The 20,838-nt window shown below is 44.6% G+C and overlaps 1 protein-coding gene across 7 annotated transcripts in view; it reads left to right on the top strand.

Moving 5' to 3' along the window:
- BCORL1 (BCL6 corepressor like 1) overlaps positions 1 to 20,838 on the top strand; it is an 860,657-nt gene that overhangs the window by 827,831 nt on the left and 11,988 nt on the right. The gene's annotated exons all lie outside the window — the stretch shown is intronic.

Here is a 20,838-nt window from a genome sequence, read left to right as displayed (position 1 = left end):
TATGCTATCTAATTCAGAATACTTTATATCTAAAAATAAAATGACTCCCTGCAATGTCAACCTGTAACCCACAATGAATGACATCATGGATGTATCTTCAGGTTGTTCTCTAGTAGGAGATCTCCATTGATAGTCATAATCATTTAAATAGTTCCGCCCACGTACGAGTATCCCGGAGTGTAGGAAAGTACCCTCTTTTTTTGGCATGGTTACACCCACTTTTTCCCTGCTATCATTGTGCTTAGACTGTTTTCACTTGGATCCTGCTAACCAGGACCCCACTGATTGTGCTCTTTGCCTCCAAATTTGGTTGCCTTAGTACTTTCTACACCTTACAATTGACATACTGGTGCACCCTTATAAGTCCCTAGTATATGGTACTTAGGTACTCGCGGCATTTGGGACACCAGGGGCCTCCACTGGGTGCAGCATGTATTATGCCACCCATGGAAGCCCATGCAAAATATGTCTGCAGACCTGCCATTGCAGCCTGTGGGAAAAGGTGCATGCAACCTTTCACTACTGGTCACTGTAGGTCACCCCTTTGGTAGGCCCTTTCAGCCCAAAGGGCAGGGTGCAGGTTACTATGTGTGAGGGCACCCATGCATGAGCAGAGGTGCCCCTACAAACTCCAGTTCCATTGCACTGGTCTTTGTAAGTGCGGGTCTTTCAGGGTTTGCAAGCAGCCCACACTGCTGCAGTCCCTCAAACAGGTTTCTGCCCTCCTGCTGCTTGACCAGCTCAAGCAGGGGAAGGCAGAACAAAGGATATTCTATTGGGGGGGGGGGGGGTGCAACACCCTCTCCCTTGGAAATAGATGTTAGTCTCCCCGTGCCACCACACTGCTTTGATGGGCACATTTGGTGCTCTCCTTGCACAATCTGTTTGCACTCGTCCTGCTCAGGTACAAAGCAGCACAAAGGAAAGGGGAGTGACCACTCCCCTGTCCATCATCACCCCAGGGGTGGTGCCCAGAGCTCCTCCAGGTGGTCACTTGGTTCTGCCGTCTTGGAAACACGATGTGCAGAGGCCCCAGCGAGCATCTGGTTGGTCAGGACAGGTAAGTGACATCAGTGATCTCCTCTGATAGGTGGTCACCTTGCAGAGTGACCAAACCCCCTATTAGGGCTACTTAGGGGCTCCCTTCCGGGTGAGTCCCCAGATTCGGCGTGCAAGACTCCTCAGGCCTTCTCTGCATCGACCTCTTCTGCTCCTGGCCACCGGAACTGCTCCTGAACTTCTCATGAACCAAACAAGCCTGCACCACCCGAGAGGTCCTCGCCTTGCAGCATTGTTTCTCTGGCTCCTTCCAGCAATTGCAACATTTCCATGGCTGTGCATCCTCTGGGGTTGGCAAGGCTTCAGCTGCACCAAAGAAGCAAGAAGGAATCTCCCTTGGAGTGAAGGAGGCACCTAATGCAACAATGTCCTGCTGCTGGAGTCTGCTCTCTGCTGGAACTGCGTGGATCTTCCAACACTGGTGGTGGTTCTGAGTGGTCCTGTTAGTCCTCTCTGCCTTCTATCCAACTTGGGAGACGGTGAGCCCTTGCCTCTCCCTGCAAGACAAAATCCCTGTGCACCACAACCAAGACTTGTTGACTCATTCACGGGATCTTCAGGGTCCAAGTAGCCCCGGCCTCCAACACTTCATCCTTGCAAGGACAGTCTCTGCTCTGCTGCTCCAGCGATGTGGGACTCTTCTCTAGGTGTGCTGACTGGGCCTCACTGAAACTTAGTGTGCCTGCTGCCAGTGGGTTGCCTGTGGGGGTTACGATTGCTTCTGCTGGCACTGCTGAGGGTCAGCCCGGACTCCCCTCCAAGGAATGAGTCCCCTAGACCTTCCTGGTCCTCTTCAGCTCCGTAAATCCTCTTTTGCCCAGATTTGCACTTGCCAAGGCTGGTTGGTGGTCCTCCTGAACACTGATTTGTCTGAGACCCAGCGACCAGTGCGGGACAGCTTCTGCATGACTTCACGTACTCCTCTGCAGCTCCTGGGCTCCACAGCTGACCTTCATCTTCCACCGTCGACCCTGATCTTCACCAAAAGAAGGGTAGGGCAGTGGCTGCTGCTCCACAGGTACTCTCCTGCATGGACCTGACTCTGTCCCCTTCTTTGCAGGCCCTCTTCAACCGGAATCCACCATTGGGTTCCCCTGGACTGTTCCTGTTCTTGCAAACTTCCTTTACCAAGTCCCCTTGTTAGTCTGTGGGAAGACCAGCTAACTTATCTCTGCTCTTCTGGTCACTGGGGGTCATTTAGGTACTCACCTCTTGGGGTTCCAAACCCTCCCAGCTTTCTACTACCTACTCTACATCCTTGGATGGGGGACCTTACTTCGCATTTCACTATTTTAGTATGTGGTTTGACCTCCTAGTAGAGCCCTAGCTATTTTCTGCTATTTCTTACGAATACTTGTTGCTTTTCTATGCTAATTCCTAGTACTTACCGTGATATATAGCATATAGGTACCTTCAGTTGGGCGAACTGCCTATAGTATTTTAGTTCAGTGTTACTGTAATAAAGTACCTTTATTTTTGCAATACTGTGCGGTTCCTTTCATGTGAGATAAGTTACTATGTGACTGCTGTGATATTGTTCGTGCTTAACACTCCTCCTAGATAAGTCTTGGGTGCTCATCGCAGCCACCACTAGAGAGCTCTTGTTTTCTTGACACGGTTCACTAACTAATAGGGGTTGCCTGGACCTGGGTTAAAGTGCAAACACCATAGGTGCCCACCAAACACCAGGCTAGTCTTCCTACACTGAGCACTTCTTTATATAATATCTTCTTATGAGTGAATGTTCTTCTTACTTTGAAACACTTAAGAAAGAACATAATATGCAGTATAGGTAAACAGGCTACAGTGATGCAGTTCTTCATATTGTACTTAGAAAAGGGTTAAAACATCCATATAAACGCATAATTTGAGGTAAATGTTTTACACAAGAGCTCTCCTTCACAAACCCTTTTCTGTAAAAGTAAGAGGTGAAGAATAAAAGGACATTGTGGCCCGATAAGCTGCTTTATGTGAGTCTAAAATAATGACATTGCCTTTACAGTTGCGAACACCACCAGTATCCCATCATGCACAGCAGGTGGCAGCTGCTTCAGTTCTTTTTGATGATAGTTTCCAGTATTCAGTAAGCACAATATTTTCCTCTGCTACGTCCACTGGGGTGAGGGAGGACTGCTTCTGACTTCAGTAGAGATTCCATTACAGGATAACTGGAGTTACAAATAAACTATTCCTTGTCTCGTAGGGGATCTCTATTGATAGTCATAAGCATTTGAATAGAATAGCAAACCAATCCCCCATAATCCCGGTGGAAGGAACAGCGGGAGAAGATCAAACTAGGCAAATACGATTTTTCTGAGGGAGGCTTGTCTCACTTGAGTATCTCTTCAAGTGTCAGTGTCCAGACAGTAGTGTGTGGCGAATGTGTGAACAGATCTCCATCTAGCCGTTTTACAAATGTTGCCAATAAAGGGGCACTTTTCATCAAAGCGGTTGCAGCTGCTTTGCCCCTTGAAGAATGGGCCTTAAATCTTGCCACAAAGGCTTGTTGGCTAACAAAGGCTTTTTGGCCTTTTGCTAACTCAAAAGTATGCAGGATACTATCCAGCAGGAGAAGGATTGTTTGGAAGTGGCTAAACCTGTACAGACCAGCCCCTAGTTCACAAAAAGTTGGTCCGATCTGCACAGGTTGCACACCTTGTCCGGATAAAACGTCAAGACCCTCCTTACATCTAGGGAATGAAGGGTTCTCTCTGCTGGAGTTGAAGGATTATGTAGGAAGCTGGCTCTGTATATACTACATCAAAATGAGATATAGTGTGCAGAAAGTCCAGGGGTTCCCCAAGAGGCTTGACAGAAGCAATAATAGATAATACTAATGCTGTATTTTTGGTAGTGTGGTTGAGCAGTTAGGCTTATCAAAGGGTAGTGTTGAGCATTTGTTGTACACACACAAGCAAATAAGTGAAAACACACACTCAATGACTTAACTCCAGGCCAATAGGTTTTTATATAGAAAAATATGATTTTGTTAATTTATTTTTAGAACCACAAGATTCATTTAGCAAGTAAGTACATCAAATGAAAGGTACTTTGCATGGTAATACTTAGGACTTTGAATAGATTCAATATTGTACACAGTTTTCTTTAAAATGGCAAAAAGCTATTTTAAAAGTGGACACTGCTATTTTCAACAGCCCTGGGGGAGGTAAGTAAAGTACAGTTTCTGTGGTAAGTACCACACCTACGGGTTCAGTCTCCGGGGCATAGGTAGCCCGCGCTTGGGGGTTCAAGGCAACCCCAAACACCCAGCAACACGGCCGGTCAGGTGCAGCGGTCAAACAGGAGCCAAAATAACATGGGTGCCTATGGAGACAGGGTGTACTCCGGTTCCAGTCTACTTGCAGGTAAGTACCCGCATTGTCGGAATGCAGACCAGGGGGGTTTGGATAAGTACTGGAGGGGCCCCAAGTACCCACACAAACCACACCCTCAGTGGCATTGGGACGGCCAGGTGCAGTGTGCAAACAGGGTGTCAGGTTCTCAATAGAACTCTATAAAGGGACCTGGGGTCACTTAGGCGCTGCAGGCAGGACACAGGGGAGACTTCTCGGGCAAGCCACTGGCGGGGTAACGGTGAGGGCTGCCTGCTGGTTGTTGCTGCAATAGTGGTCGGTTTCTCACGGGCCTAGGGGCTGCAATTGCAGTGCTTCGCCAGGCATTGTATAACTACGTCCCGGGCAGTCGCAGTTAGGGGGGTCCTCTGGATTCCCTCTGCAGGTGTCGTCGTGGGGGTGCAGAGAGGTCATCCCAGGGTGGTCACGTCGTCGGAGTCGCCTGGGGTTCCTCTCTGGATAGTTGGTTTCCCTGGACACGGGCCAGGGGCGGAGGGTGCAAAGTAGTTGGACTCACACTTCTGGAGTGAGGTGAGAGTCCCTTTAAAGTTGGTTTCTTGGTAGTTTCTTTGGACAGGTCAGCTGTCCATGGGAGTTTCTTGGTCCTCAGTTATGCAGGCAGGACGCGCTGCTTCTTTTCTTGCAGCTTTTCAAAGTAGGAGACTGGCCAGTAGGGCGGGGGCGAGTCAATTGTTGTCTCCTTCTCTTCTCTGCTGGATTTTCAGCTCAGCAGTCCTTCCTCTTTCTTGAGGTCATCAGGAATCTGAAGAGCTGGGTTCAGGGTCGCCCCTAAATACTAAATTTAGGGGTGTGTTAGGGTCAGAGGGCAGAAGCCAATGGCTACTGTCCTTGATGGTGGTTACACCCTCCTTGTTCCCACTCCCTCTGGGGAGGGGGGGCACATTCGTATCCCTATTGGTCCTAATCCTCCAAAGCAAGATGGAGGATTTCTCAAGGAGGGGGTCACTTCAGCTCTAGTCACCTTAGGGGTGGACCTGGTTGGAGGGGTGACTCCTTGTTTTTCTCTTTACACCTCTGGACTGGCTGGAGGGCAGGCATCTCCACTAGCTGGAGTGCCCCAGGGCACTGTTACATCAGGCTTGAGCTTTTAAGGCTCAGCGCCAGGTGGTACTGTTCCGGCAGGGGGAGGTGTGAAGCACCTCCACCCAGGACATGCTTTGTTTCTGACCAAAGAGTGCACAAAGCACTTACCCCATGTGGTCAGAAACTTGTCTGGAAGTGGCAGGCTGGCACAGACCGGTCAGCCTTGCACTAGCAGTTGGGCTAACATACAGGGGGCATCTCTCTGTGTGCATTGTTTAATAAATCCAGCACTGGCATTAGTGTGGGTTTCTTGTGCTGAGAAGTTTGATACCAAACTTCCCAGTATTCAGTGTAGCCATTATGGTGCTGTGGAGTTCGTAATGACAAACTCCCAGACTATATACTCTGTATGGCTACCCTGCACTTGCACTGTCTAAGAATTGACTTAGACACTGTAGGGGCATATTGCTCATGCAGCTTTGCCTTCACCTCTGGTAAAGTGACCCCTGCCTTAGGGCTATAAGGCCTGCTAGAGGGGTGACTTACCTATGCCACAGGCAATGGTTTGTGGGCATGGCACTCTGAGGGGAGCGCCATGTCAACTTTGTCCTTTCTCCCCACTAGTACACACAAGTTGCAAAGTACTGTGCATGTACTGAATGAGGGGTCCCTGAGGGTGGCATAATACATGCTGCAGCCCTTAGGGACCTTTCCTGGCCACAGGGCCCTTGGTACTAGGGGTACCTTTTACAAGGGACTTAACTGTGTGCCAGGGCTGTGCCAATTGTGGAAACAAAGGTACAGTTTTAGGGAAAGAACCCTGGTGCTGGAGCCTTGTTAACAGGGTCCCAGCACACTTCCAGTCAAAGCTGATATCAACACTAGGCAAAAAAGGGGGGGGTGACCATGCCAACCGCGGCATTTTTCTATAGATTCTGAAAAAAGGTTTGTAAAAAATCGTTTGACATGAAAATTCGAAATAACTTTGGGAATAAATTTTGGATAGGTTCTGAGAACTACCTTTTTAGAGTGGAAAACTGTATAAGGTACGTTAGCACATAACGCTTGGATTTCGCCAACCTTACATGCAGATGTGATCGCTACGAAGAAAGCTGTTTTCTAAGAGAGATACCTTATGAATATGTTCCAGTGGATCTTGTATTAAACGTGAATGGACTATGTTAAGCTCCAAGGGAGGGGAAGGAAGCCTGATTGGAGGGAAGACCTTTTATAACCCCGCAAGGAAATCTTTAATTACTGGGATTTTGAAAAAATAGTTTTGTGAAGGACATTTTCTGTAGGCAGTAAGAGCCACCAAATGAACCTTAATGAAAGGGAATTGTGAGCCAGATTTTACCTAATAGAGGAGGTAGGAAAGGATGGTTTCTTCCTGACAAGATGCAGGGTCTAAGCCCTTGGAAGAACACCAAATGCAGAATCTCTTCCACTTGAAGGCATAAGATGTACGGGTTGACAACTTCACCCCTATGCACCTAGGCTCCCTGGTTTAGGTACTCCACTATTCTGGGTATCCACAGGTGGGGGCACTATCCAACCTCCCTTGCCCCAGCAGGTTTCCTCAGGGTCCTCTGGGAAGGGTCCTATAACGTGAAAACTCCAACCGCAACTTCCCCATGTTAGCCTATGGACACTGACCCTAGATTTCTACTCTGCACATGGGCACCTGGGGAATCCTACCCACCCACCTTTGGAGTTTTAGTACTTCCCCAGTCCTAAGAGTCCCTGGGTGGTAGTGTGGATTGGGACCAGCCAGGAGATACAAAAACAATGGCATAACCAAAAGGCTGTACTGACTGTTTACCAGCCAGGGCAGAAAGTGTGGGCATTGGAGCCTGTTGGCCCAAGAGGCACTCCAAGACAAATGTAGTGGCCCCTACACAATTGTGAAGAAGGAGGATAAGGTCACCTTTTTGGTTGGCCTAGGCACTTCAAGAAGCCCCCACACAGTGCTTCATGTGACCCGCAGAAAGCCGTATTTCAACAGGCCTGACATGAGTTTGCTCTTGGCCACTGATAAAAGGGCAGGAAGAAAAGAGTGACTCTCTCCCTGACCTTCTCTCCAACAACCCGGTTGATGGCTCAGTGGATGGGATAGTCTTTGCTGACAGCCTCTCTGAACAGCAACAAACTGACTGCAGACACGTTCTCAGCCAGTTTTCAGAACTCTTTTCCCTAACACCCAGTCAGACCACCTGGTGTGCCCATGATGTGGACAAAGGTGATAGTCTGCCTGTCAAAAGCAACATTTACAGGCAGACTGACCATGTCAGAGATTGCATCAGGGCAAAGGTCCAAAAGATGCTTGAGTTGGGGGGATTATTGAGCTTTCCGACAGCCCTTGGGCTAGTCCTGTACTACTTGTGCCCAAACCTCATTCCAAGGGTGGAAAGAAAGAATGAGAATTTGTGTAGGCTGCAGAGGCCACAATGCATTCAGTAAGACTAATGCCTATCCTATCCCGAGGGCAGATGAGTTGACTGATACTCTGGCTGCAGCCAAATACTTCAGCACTTTTGATTTGACTGCAGGCTATTGGCAGATCAAGTTAACTGATGCTGCTAAACCTAAAACAGCATGTTCGATGGCATGTGTGGCTGTAGATAAACATGCTTTGCATAAATCTGCCTTCTAGTGTTGGGCTCGGAGTGTTGTAAGTTGTTTTTGTTTGAAGAAACCTTTTGAGACACGAGATTGAGTGACTCCTCCTCTCGGTGATACTGCGCACGAACATGGAGTCTTTTGTTAGGTTGTTTTCTTTCAGCTGTCGAGTTTAGATGTGTTTATTCTCGCTCCGGTATTCCTCGGCTTGATCTATCCCAAAGTCTTCCCTTCTGTCTTGCTATCAGTAAAGGTATAGTATTTTGGTTGCGTTTTTCCAAACTTAACATACTAGAACCAAATTCCTGCATCAGGATTCGGTTCACTTCCCTTCGGGGCTTCAACACCCTCATGGGACTACTCCTTCACGTGCTGTCGGAATATGCAGGGCTGATGGAAAGGACTCCATTTAGGTTCTGTCCTCGAGGTCATTCCAAATTTCCACACGCCTGGTGTTTAACTTGTGCTTGTCCTTGGAACATAAAAAAGAGGATTGCAACGCCTGTAGGTCTTTTTGATCTAAGAAGGCTCTCCAGGACCGAAGAGCATGTTGGTTGGAGATGGTGTCGAAAACACCAGACGACACTCCCCACATTTTCGGAGAGGAATATGCACAGGAGATAACTGGACATCAGGCAGCCCTCTGTATTTGAGATTCCAAATCAGGCATCGAAACAGACATTGAGAGTCAGCCTCTCACCTCAACCCGGGAGTACATCAGCCCCACAAACAGGTTGTCTGTTCACCACTGCCTTCGGGCCATAGTCAGAACTGAAAGTTAACTTCGGATGCACTACCTTCTGGCTCAGCACCGAAAATAGCCAAAACTGTTTGTACACATAGCTTCAGGATCAAGTCGACCCCTCAATCCAAGCATTTCATCTCCAAGCTATAAGCCTTCCACATCTGCTTCAGAACTGACAGCTTTGAGTCAACACTAGGTTTCCACTCTGAAAACTTCAGAACTGAAGACTCTGTCTTCAAGAGACTCTAGTCATTCCTCGGAAGCCAATCCTTGAAATAATGGACACTCGTCAGCACCAGCTCAATATCGAAAAGGGAACAGGAAGAATAATTGCTATCCCCCTTAACCTCCAGTCACCCCTCCCCCGGTCCCAATCAAGAGGAAAATTACTATTCAAGAGACCATGGACACTGGTCCTCCACCTAAAAAGGGCTCCAAGGACAAGGCTCCAGTTCGACCCTAGCCTATTGTTGAGCCACAATTTTCTCCCCAAGGTTCACCACCACCTCAGGGAGATGACTTAAGGGACATTCCACAAGACTTTGACCCATGGAATTTGTATGATCCAGATCCCATATTACCAAATGGGCCTGACTTATACACTGCACGCCCTTCACTTGCTGAAGATGCCACTTCATATCTGTAGGTCATAGCGCAGGCAGGTGCATATCACAACATCCAAATGCACCCTGACCCTATTGAAAAGGATTTTCTCTTCAATACACTGACTACCACCCATAAGGAAAGTCGGTTTTGCCTATGTTACCAGGTATGCTTAGACATGCCACAGACATTTTAAAGAACCTGTTAGGCCTAGTATTGTTTCCCCAAGGGTTGATAAGAAAACATAAGGCAGCACCTACAGACCCTTTATTTATTAGGCCACAAATTCGTGCTGGCTCTATAGTTGTCAGCACAGCCCAGAAACTTGCTAACTGCCAATCAACGGAAGATGCACCTCTCTCTGATAAGGAAATCAAAAAACTAGATGCAGCAGGCAGAAGAGTAGCTGCACAAGCTGCCATTTTTTGGCATATCGCCAATTTGCAAGCACTTTTGGCATGCTATGACAGGGCCCACTGGGACGAAATGGAGGATCTTCTTCAATACCTCCCAGAGGAACCTCTTAAAAGGGGACAGGAAATAGTCTCCGAAGGCCAAGCTATTTCAAACAACTCTGTTAGGTGTGCCACTGATGCAGCTGATACCGCAGCAAGCGGTATTTATACCAGTATTATCAGAAGGCATGCTCGGCTCAGATGTTAAGGCTTTAAGCCAGAAATTCAACAGGCAGTTCTTAACGTGCCTTTTGACTGGGAACATGTGTTTGGTCAGGAGGTTGTCACAGCCATAGAAAAGCTCAAGAAGGATTCTAAACCAGCAAAGGCTAAGGGGGGCCCTACTTACTGCACCACAACGGGGTAATTTGCGTTGCCCACAATTCAAGGGAGGATTCAAACCATCATCTACTGGGCCTTCCACCTCCCAAACCAAGCAAGGCACCCATTTCTATTATAGAGATTCCTTCAGAGGTTCCTCCAGAGGTGCTAATAACAAAGGGAGAAGAAAGGCGTCCACCTCTAGAGGGCCAGCCTCTAATACACACCTTCCACCAGCTCACACCTCTCCTGTAGGGGGAAAATGAATGCATTTCTATCCACAATGTTCAAACATCACCACAGATCAGTGGGTTCTAGCAATTATCAAACATGGTTATTGTCTAGAGCTCATCTCCACTCCACCAAATATTCATCCATCAGGACATTTCCATATGGTTACTCTCCAAGATGTCTTCCTGCTATTACAGCAAGGTGACTTCATGACAGCTTTAGATCTGAAGGACGCATACTCTCACATTACCATTCATCCAGCACACCGCAAATACCTCAGGTTTGTTATTGCACGGAAACATTATCAATTCATGGTTTTACAATTCTTGGTAACGACTGAACCAAACCACCCCCCTCCCCCGGTCTTCACAAAATGTCTAGCGGTTGTTTCTGCATTCCTCAGAAGACAAGACATACATGTCTTCCCCTACTTGGAAGAATGGCTCATCAAAGCCAGTACCATCCAACAACGTCAGGGTCACACTCAGCATACAGTAGACCTTCTCCATACCTTGGGATTCACAGTCAACTTTCTCAAATTCCACCTACAACCACTACAGATACTGCCCTATTTGGGGGCAGTTCTTAATGCTAAGTCAGTGTTGGCATATCCAAACCCAGCTCAAATTCAAGCTTTTCAAACTTTTCTTGCCCAACTACAAGACAACCACACTTGGGCAGTGAGAACAGTGATGCAGTTACTAGAGATGATGGAGTCCTACATTGCCATCGTTCCTCGTGCCAGACCACACATGCGTCCCTTACAGCAGTGTCTATCTCGCCAGTGGTCTTAGTCACAGGGTCATCTCCAAGATCTAGTGTTGTTGGACCCACCGCTGTCTGCAATGGTGGAATCCCACAAACCTTTCCAAAGGGCAGCCCTTTCAAGACCTTTTACCTCAAGTCACTCTGACTACAGATGCATCACAGACAGGTTGGGAAGCTCACCTCAACAACCTTACAATTCAAGGTATATGGGATCCTATTCAACCGACGTCTCACATCAACTACTTGGAATTACAGGCAGTCTTTTAAGCACTCAAAGCCTTTCTACCACAACTCTCCCACAAAGTGGTTCTTGTACGTATAGACAACATGACAGCCATGTATTATCTACAAAAGCTGGGGGGACATGTTCTTCTCAACTGTCTCTTCTTGCTCAGACAACTTGAAAGTAGGTAATTCACCACAGCGTTTACTTACTGGCATATCTCCCAGGAATGGACGACAAGTTTGCAGACCTCCTCAGCAGGGTGTAGCAACAAGTCCAAGAATGGGAATTTTTGCCACAAGCACTTGGCCAATACTTTCAAAGGTGGGGAACACCACAAATAGATTTCTTAGCAACTGCAGAAAACTCAAAATGCCAAAACTTCACATCCAGATACCTACACACACAGTCCAAGGGCAATGCTTTATGGATGAATTGGTCAGGGATATTTGCTTACGCTTTTCCACCTCTCCCATTCATTTTATCTCTAGTTCGCAAAATGAGACAAACATCACTCACCATGACCCTTGTAGCTCACACATGGGCACATCAACCTTGGTTCACAACACTGTTGGACCTATCAGTAGTTCATCTCGAGAAACTCCACAACAGGCCAGACCTTCTCACTCAAATTCAAGGTCAAATCAGGCATCCAGACCCCAAAACATTCAATCTTGTGATATGGCTCCTGAAATCATAGATTTTGGTTATTTGAATCTCCCCTAAGATTGTATGGAAATTCTTAGAGAGGCTCGTAAACCTACAACTAGACAGTGTTATGCTGCCAAATAGAAACCTTTTTTTTGCTACTGTCAACCCAAACTTATTGATGCACCCAAAGCCTCAGTTCAAGACATTGTTTATCTGCTACATTCGCAAAAGGCAAACTTATTATATTCATCTATTAAGCTTCTTTTGGCAGCTATAGCTGTTTACCTCCAAAACAGACAACATATCTCTTTATTTAGGATTCCAGTTATCAAAGCTTTCATGGAAGTCCTTACAGAGTTATTCCACACAGGGTTCCCCCAGCACCATCATGGAATGTTGTACTTACTAGACTCATGGGTCCACCTTTTGATCCTATGCATTCCTGTCCTTTGCAATTTCTTTCAAGGAAAGTAGCCATTTTAGTAGTTATCACTTCAACTTTAGAAGAACCATTTTTCCAGTTACACAAGGATAGAGTAGTTCTTCAAATCCTAAATTCCTTCCAAAAGTAGTTTCACCATTTCACATTAATCAATTTTTTCCCTCAACCAGACTCAGTTGCAGAGAGTGCGCTTCACACGCTAGATGTTAAAAGGGCTCTTATGTATTACATTGATACGACTAAACAGTTTAGGAAATCTAAACAACCTTTTGTAGCATTTCCCATGCCTCATAAAGGCAATCCAATTTCAAAGAATGGCAGAGCCAGATGGATAGTCAAGTGTATTCATACTTCTTTTCTGAAAGCCAAAAGGCAGTTACCTATTACTCCCAGAGCACATCCCCTAGAAAGAAAGTTGCTCCTATGGCTTTTTGAGGCAAAAAAAGCGGACATTTGTAAGGCTGCTTCTTGGTCTACACCACATACATTTACTAAATACTATTGTGTAGATGTTTTGGCACGGAAACATGCTAACATTAGCCAAGCGGTGCATAGGATACTTTTTCAAGAAACACCAACTCCTACAGGCTAGCCACCACTTATTTGGAAGGGACTGCTTTAGAGTCTATGCAAAGCATGTGTATCTTCAGCCACACATGCCATTGAACGGAAAATGTTACATACCCAAAAGACATCTGTTTGTGGCATGTAGTGCTGTAGATTCACATACACCCTCCCTCCTCCCTGGAAGCCTGTGGTAGTTGTAGTAGCACTCTTATATAAATATTGTATATATGTAAATACACTGCATGGGCATCTCTTTTTCCTATCCTCTGTATAAATTCTCCTTACCTTATCGGCCTGCGGGAAAACAATCTAGGACTCAGTGCCCATGTGCAGTATCACTGACAGGAGGAGTCACTCAATCTCCTTCAAGAATCAAGATTCTTTGAACAAAAACAACTTGCAACACTCCACACCCAACACTAGATGTGGACTTATGCAGAATATGTGAATTTACAGCACTACATGTCACAAACACATGTCTACTGGATAAGTAAAATTTTCCTTGTCATATAGTACCAGATCTTTTGTGTCACTGTGAGTTAACCTTATTAAAGGTTTCGCAAAAAAGGTTTTGATCCACTGTCGACAGTAAGCAACAATTCCCGGGAACATTCTCAACTCCTTCTGGGTGGTAGAAGGATTTGTTTTCAGAATGGCAGAAACACATTCCTTTGAGACTTTCCTTGCACCTTTTCATATGGTGACCAAGATAGATTACTTCCTTTTTACAGTATTGCACCTTTGTTCACTATCAGCTAAATGATTCACCAAGGCAATTGTGTCAAATTTACAGCCCTCTTTTGTTTTACATGTGACTAACAGGTTATCAATATAGTGCACTAATTATGAGTTACAGGGTGATCTTAAATTTTCTAGGTCTTTCTAAAGAATTTGGCTTAAGGACTTTCTTCATACCCTTTTGGGATCCTATAGCACACTTAAAGTTTATTTTGAAATTGAAACTTGAAGAGGAATTGTTTTCCTCATGCTAATGGAGTGAGAAAAATGCTTGGCATAAGTCATTGACTATATACTATTCTACATCTCAATTAATTTGGAACAGAATCATTGCTGAATTGGGCACCACTGGACAACATTGGATGACAGTTTAATTTTTGGAAGATCCAGCACAATGTATCATTTCCCAATAGTTTTTTTTATTCCCATCATGGGAGAATTACAAAGGCTACCAAGCACTTCCCGTTGGATTCCTTGAAAAAATAGTTTTCTCAGTAACAGGTGTCACACCCTCTTCAATCTCTCTTGAAAGTTTATATTACTTAATTGTTGGGAAAACGGTGTCAGGTTTTATTCTAGTTGTAACTGGCTCTGCACTTTTTTACCATCCCTATTTTTTTTCTAGAGAAATCCCATGCCACATCTTTGACAGCATGTCTTAAATCAAGAGGTAGGTCATCTTTTGTGAAAGCTGGGAAAAATTGGACTCTCAAGTCTTTTTATTTGATTTTCAACCCTGAATCCTCATTTTGTGTTGTAATTGCGACACCATCCGGTGTGCAGTAAATTACAGAATTAATTTTGTAAGCAAGTCCCTAGCCAACAAATTCACTGGACTTGAATCACACAAAATAATCTAATGTTTATTTTCTTTTTGCCCTATTTTGACTGGGACATCTGCAGTAATCTGACTAACAATTTATTACTGATACATACAATTTTGACTTCTCTTCCCGAGATTTAGATTTCCACAGAATTACCTGTAGAATGGGTGGCCACTGTTATCAGTCAAAAATTAAACTGATGGCCGTTGACTTCACCATCAGTATATGTCTCACTCTGGTCTACCTCCAGGACTGTTCCAAATAAGCAATCCTCCTCCTCTCTCAGGACCGTCATTGTGAGTTACTCCCTGAAGAAAACTGTGGAGAATGTTACCTCAGAATCAGTGGATTCTGCTGGGTACCCTGCCCTAAAAGGCATTTTATTCTTAATGTTTTGCTGCAACACTGGGGTTTTAGGGATCGTCATGCGAAACTATTTCTGGTCATGCACAATGCACAGGATTTTGTTGAGTGCGAACCATGGACGGCGTGTTTTTGCTGCATGGGGGAAGAAATGTATTCTGAATTTTGTCTGGGTTCTGTCTGCATTCCTGTTTCCATTGCCCAGTTTTCCTGCAGAAGTGACAAGCAATGTTCATTTTCAATATTTACATTAATTCCATAATTTTGTTCCATTGTTCATCTTCCAGCACCTTGCAATTACATTTGTCCTTTCTCCATTCTCACACCTTGCCTTCAATTAATGTCATTCTCTCCAGCATTTCCAGCCTGAACATAGTCCATATCTGAACCCATCAACTGATTCTGGGCACTTCACTCAAATAGTGGAATCCCCTTTCTCTTAAATTATTTTCTGCTTTGCATCAAACTAATCACTACTGTATTTTGCTAGGTTCAAAATATCACCTGTACCATTTGCCTGCCAGTACATTTTACTTTGTTGTCTGTGACTGCTCAGCTCTGGATGTAAACTCATAACAAAGCGAAAACAAAGCGTCTGACACCATCTTTCTCAGAACCATCAACCCCCCTTTACCTTCAAAAAATCTGCATGAGCCTGTCATATTGAGCATGCACTAACTCCTTTGGTTCCTGTGAAGTTCTCGAGCTTTTCACCCAATTAATATCCTTTTCAGACACCTTCTTTTTCAGATGTTCGAATACCTGTGTATTAGCCACTTCCTCAAAAGGAGCATTATTAGGGGCAACTCTAGCTGGTTCCTCTCTCTCTGCCATGCCACAACAGCTTTGCATTCCATCTGAAATCACTAAGGATCACTATCTCAAGTAGCAGTTTTAAATAGGTCCACAGCATCTATGAAATAGTTGTCAAAATATGAACCTCCTTGTAACACCTCTCTCACTTCTCTTTGTTTTGGAATGTTTGTAGTAAAGGCATAGTGAACTTGTTCTAGAGTTCCCCCATACACCTCTCTTAATCAAAACTCTAGAATCATCCCTGATCCCACTTATGAATCATTAACCTATGTATTCGCCTTGCTCTCTGATTCTTTCACATTTGTTTTACCTGTTGTTCCTCTCTTCCATATCTCCCTGTATTTCCTCAAATCATTCCATTCCCTGGTCTTTTCTATTAAATCCTTAACGTGAGCTCTCAAGTCATCAATCCCAATTTCTTTGTTTCATCACATGTTAGATCTAGTTAATACTTACCCCGATCATTCTTCATTTTACTGATATCAACTTCACACTGATCGGATAGCTCCTCTTTTTCATCATATGCTGCATTTGCTCATCTGGCTGTGTTAGATGAAATCACTCGTTTCATCAACATTTTTTGTCAGTAACCTGTTTAAATAAATTATTTCTTACAACATTTCTCCAAGTTTATTTTTTAAGAGTCCTTTGTTAATAGTTCTCTCATTGGGAGTTTCTTATATCACTATTGTAGTAACAGGTAAATCCCTCTGAGTTTGAGAAACAGCAGGTGCCCCTCCATTAGTACTTGGTGCCACTGTCGTAATTTCAGGTGGGGCACTTGCTTGTGAACCACCAACCAAATCTGTGGCTGTTCTGTCTCTTGACAGCTGTGCTATCTCCCATATCAGGTACCCTGCTAGGCCCAGCACCACTTCCATGTGCACTGGCAGTGTATAGAGGAGGTCTAGAGTCTAAAAGATTATTATTAAATGTATCCTCCTGTTGCATTCTAGTACTGTGCCTTTTATTTCTATGTGTTATCTTTTAACTGGGGCATGCGCTGCCAGTTGATTATGTAGATTCTGTTTGGAACTCTTGTGGAGAGACTGGATTGAGATGCCTGATTGATCAGTCGTGTACCGTGCTGTTCCCAATAAAACTGTGAAAGCTTTTACTGTGGACTTGTTACTTAACACCTCCTCATCAGTCTCCTGACTCTGTTCCTTTTCTGTAGGAGGCTGGCTCAGTATATGGTGTACACCTAAAGGTGAGGCACCCTGTACTTAGTCCATGCAACCTTTAGTAATAGTGTAGGCGGCTCCAGATAACCAGAGCTCCCAGAGGGGTAGCTGTGGAGACCAGCTAATGCTTATCCAGGAGGGTGTAAAGCAGCTGCAAATACCACACAGGTCAGTCAGTGAATTATACACAGGAAAGAACCACACCAATGTCACACACACTCTAGAATTGACTTTGGTATATCTCCTAACTGGAGACATGGTCATACAAAGAAATACTTAGCAGCAGGTAAGTAAAGGCATATGGGGTACTTTTACTTACCTTCTGTTAAGTATATTTTTGTATGACCCTATGTGTTCTGGACCCTGTCCCCTCTTTCCTTAGGTCCTCTAATTCCGGAATCCACTCCTGGGTTCCAGCGACCTGGTCCATGGGTCACAACAGCAGCTGGACAACCTAGGACCCCATTGACTTCAACGGGAGGTTCCGACACAACTTCACTGTTATGCACCTGGGCTCCCTGGTGTAGGTACTCCGCTTCTCTGGCTATCCACGGGTGAGGGCACTCTTGAACCTCCCTTATCCTCCGGTTCCTCTGGGAAGGGACCTAGAATACGAAAACTCTAACCGTGACTTCCCCATGTCTGCACACGGGCACCTGGGGAATCCTAGCTACTTGCATTTGCCATTTTAGTGCTTCCCCTGTCGTAAGGGTCCTTGGGTGGTAGTCTTGGTTAGTAGTGACTTTCACCATTCCATTTTTAGGTTGAGCATAGCAGTGTGCAAGCGCTGCTTTTTTTGCGACTTGTTAGTATCTATGTGGGCTTTTAACCAAGCCTGCCGCACTCCCATCAATATCACTTGTTCAGGGGCTTGCCTTTCAAAAATCCTTTGTTATCATTGGTAATGCTTTACGCTTGCCCCTCCTTGGCCATCGACCCTGTTACATGGATAATTGCACAATTGCCGATGTGTTTGACTGTGAGTGAACTTCTTTTTCTTTTTTGTGTCTCTCCTTCACACTCACGCTCATGGCGGCTGTGGCGATTTGAATCGGCTCACTATGTCAACTCTTTTACTTTTCATTTTCAATTTATGTTGCAAGAAAAATCCAGTTAGGAATTTACAACGCTAATAGCTCTAACTCAAGCAAACGCAAGACCTATAGCATTACAAATGCTTGTTTTAGTTTATGTTTTGGCTCCCCCATAGGGTCCCATATTATTTTATGCTTTTATGTACCTGTTTCTGTATGTCCATATCTCCGGTTAGGAGATACACCAAAGTTAGTTTAGTGTTTGTGTTATAGCAAATAATACATGTTTTTCCTAACACTGGTGTGGTTGTTTCCTGTGTGCACATCACTGTGTGGTACCTGCAACTGCATTACACCCTCCCGGATAAGCCTTAGCTGGTCCCTACAGCTACCCTTTGAGAGCTCTGGTTATCTGGAACTTCTGACACTCTCACTAAGGGTTGCTTGGACTCAGTATAGTGTGCCTCACCTATAGGTGTACAGTACACCATGTACTGAGCCTACCTCCTACAACCCTTATCTGTGTGCCTTCCGCACCTCACACTGCACACCATCTTATGCAGACAAAGCACAATATTTCAAGATCTTGGATTTTAACAAATCCAATAATTATTTAAAATGAGTAATCAAATTCTTTAACTAAATTCATATATATCCATAATAATACATCAGCAGTGACCAGCCCACCAATTGAACCCAGAATCAGCACCACATAGCCACACACTTTGGATACAGCATAACATGTTATCTCACAGACTCAAATTTCTGCAACGCACCACCCCAACTACCGCCCAAGCACTCAACTCACAAAAACATACTTTCCTATTAAAAATTACACTTTGAACCGTTCAGGAGCAGGACTGCAAGTCAGACTACTCAGAAAAAACTCTGCAGTGGAAAATCCACTATCTCCTTGGACAGGGGTAAAGGCCCATAAGGAAACCTAAGGGGAACTCTTGGCATAAGGAGATGCTCTGTAATGTGCAACCACACTCTGCTGCTAAGATTTATGGGGGGGAAAACGTACCCTGAAATTTTGACATTCCAAATTTTTACCACATCCAGTTCTCCCAGAGGTTGAATTGGACATTTCGGCAAATCCCAGGCATCGATTAGCAGAGTAAAACAGTTAAATAAGTAACGAGGCCCACTCAATAACTGAGTTCTAATTCAGTAAAAAGTTAAAGGGTTTAATTACAAAATTTAAAATAATTGGTACAGGAATAATGTCGTAAAGGCTCTCAGATGCAGAATTATTTGGAGTATGCAAAATCAGAATTGTTCTAAGTCGCAAATGAGCAGCAAAATCAAAAAGGAGTCGAATAGCATGCCTTATTAGAAAAGGGAAGTCTTCTGGCTTATCCTCAAAATCCAGGGGTTCTTATACACAATTCTCGTATAACAAATTATTAAAACTGCAAAATCATCATGGTCTGAGCAAAAACATAGTCTCTTTGGCAAATCAGTATACCGGAAAAAATAAGCATCATTACCTTAACACATAAACACCATCCCATTAAAAAAAACAAATAAAAAAGGCATTCATCACCCTTTGTGCTAATACCAAAAAAGGTATTCATCAACCTCTTTGCTAATACAGCCCAGCAATGATCTAACTGATATGAAACATTTAAACAGTCGAACTGAGTGTATACAGAACGGAAGGCAGCGGGCGAGACCTTGATAATGTTTCAAATCATAGCAAACAGGAAACAGTGGAAATAAATCATTACACATCAACTTAACTGTGCTTATAAAAACCTGTTCGGAGAAGATGCTTACAGATGTTAGTGACTGAAGTGGCATCCATCTTGTATAAGATGGCGTCTAACAGGAAAATGTGGCTTAACTATAACATATTAATAATCACATTTGTAAGTATTTTTTGCAATCATGTTAATTCAACTTTCATGTGCAAAATTGTTTATAAAAAGGCACACTAATCATCATTAATAATGCACAAAATTTAAACCCCAGAAAACATTTTAACAATTCTAAGAGCAACCATAAATCATTGTTGTCCATTATTTATGAACTCCTGTCTTTCTAGGAACAAGCCAGCATTTAATTATTATTTTGGAGGTTTATGAGCCTCATAATATTTCCTGCTTCTCCTGTTAGAAAAAGATGTATCTGATAGACATCTAGTTGCACATTCCGTAACTTAGAATTTCACGAGGCATCAGAAAACTGGAGATTTTTCTCGAGCAATACCCCTGTGTGCCATTAGGGGGCATTGACCAACTCCGCATCCGGCGTTGGCATCGTCAGTGCTGGGTATGATGTCACGGGTCCTATATAGGCGCTACGCCGGCACGCTGATGTCAGTTCTTTTCTTTCGACGCCAGCCTAGCGCTGATCCGAAGAAGAACTACCCCTCAATCATTTTTTTACTTAACTTTTTAGGCTTTTCGTCACAGTATTTCAATTGTCGACACTCCTGGTGTGTTGAACATTTCTTCGCAAAAGACCAGGTTCAAGCCCTGTGGTTTCTTGCCATCTAGCGATGTCCGTGACAGATCTGCACCTCATGTGCCTGTGGTGTCAGGAAAGCGACAAAGACCAGTAGTCGTGGTCCGAGGGTCAGTCCATGAATGTAAATTCTTTGAGGGAGCAGACCCTAAAGCTCCTTGCGGCCCGGATTTCAGCTCCGCATTGCTCCCGATCGTGGTCTAGAGGAAGGTACTGAGAATGATTGCCGAGCCCCCCTTCAACGTCATCCCACTTCAAGTCCTCAGGACGATCGTGTAAATCGAAGCACAAGAAGAAGTCGAAGAACAAGAAGTGTTCTTCGACTT

Source organism: Pleurodeles waltl, chromosome 2_1, assembly GCF_031143425.1.
Source record: "Pleurodeles waltl isolate 20211129_DDA chromosome 2_1, aPleWal1.hap1.20221129, whole genome shotgun sequence".
NCBI classification, from domain to species: domain Eukaryota; kingdom Metazoa; phylum Chordata; class Amphibia; order Caudata; family Salamandridae; genus Pleurodeles; species Pleurodeles waltl.
Note: the sequence above shows the minus strand (reverse complement) of the source record. Positions and strands in the feature narration are given on the sequence as shown.